The sequence below is a fragment of the Rattus norvegicus genome, chromosome 2 (assembly GCF_036323735.1).
Source record: "Rattus norvegicus strain BN/NHsdMcwi chromosome 2, GRCr8, whole genome shotgun sequence".
In the NCBI taxonomy this organism is placed as follows: domain Eukaryota; kingdom Metazoa; phylum Chordata; class Mammalia; order Rodentia; family Muridae; genus Rattus; species Rattus norvegicus.
Window position 1 is genome coordinate 246,188,419 of NC_086020.1, and position 1,208 is coordinate 246,189,626.

Consider the following 1,208-nt stretch of genomic DNA (forward strand, 5'->3'; position numbering starts at 1 on the left):
GACACAAGAAATCTACAGTACAGGTCTGTCACGGCCTCTGCTCGTGTGGCTTTTCCTCATGCCATCAGGAGTAAGTCTGTTATTGGTGGTGTCTAGAATGCTGGGTTGAATGGCTTCACTTACACACTTAAAAACAGTAAAGATGAGTTTCAGCTAACTTTCACTTCCAGCTTGCCAGTGTTTGGAATCGCCTGACTTGAGATGTGTTTGTAGTGAGCAGATCACACTTGCCTGCTCCAGGGCATTTGAAACCTCTGACTATATGGGTGACTGTTCGTATCTGCACTCGAACACACATACATACCTATAACCAGAACTAATAAGACACATCTTGATAAAAGTTCAAAAAGTCATGTGTTCGGACCTCAGACTGATAACGGTTAGACTTGTGACAGTCAATCTTCTCAGTTTGATAAGATTCGGACTCACCCTGAAGACACGTCTGGTGTCTGTTTTCTGAGGTTTAATCAAGGAGAGAAGATGCATTCTGATGTGGGTGGCACCATCCCCTTGGCTCCCTGATCATGGATGCAACCTGACCAGTTGCCTCAAGCGCTTGCTGCCAAAGCTAGAGATGCCCTCTGCTCCCATGATGCTCCCGGATGCCATCATATCATTTTCGTGATCTGAAAACAGTGAAGTCACCTTCGTTTTCAATGAGCAAAAATGGTAGTTCTGCAATAGACTACTGCTGGTCAGTGCTCACACGTTCTATCTGACCCAGTCACCCCTCAAGTGTGAACACAGCAGGTGTTAGAATTTGTATAGAAGAAATGGAAACCCATAAAACTAATGATTTGCTATAGGGCTTCTGATGACTGAACTAAAGCCCAGGGCTTTTGACCCTTCCAGCTGTCACAGCACATGTGTTATGTTTTATGGGGATGTCTGTGTATCGGTGATCATTCCCAAGCGAGTTTAGAAAAAGCTACACCCATGTGTCTCAGAGGCTGCCAGCAGCAAGCGCTGGTGGTGAGTGACAGAGTAGAAAGAAGGGTCCGGTATTTCTCTGAACGAAATACTGGCATGCATATTGGTTACTTTTATCCACAAGGCCAAAGTGAGAGGAAACATTTGCCCATGGCAAGAAATGCAAACTCTGACCTTCCTTCCCCTTAAAGAAAGCTCAGGGGTGGGGTGAGGTTACCCCATGGTTCCCACTCGAATGCTCATGATGCTGAAGCTACCTCAGAGAAGAATTTATCTTG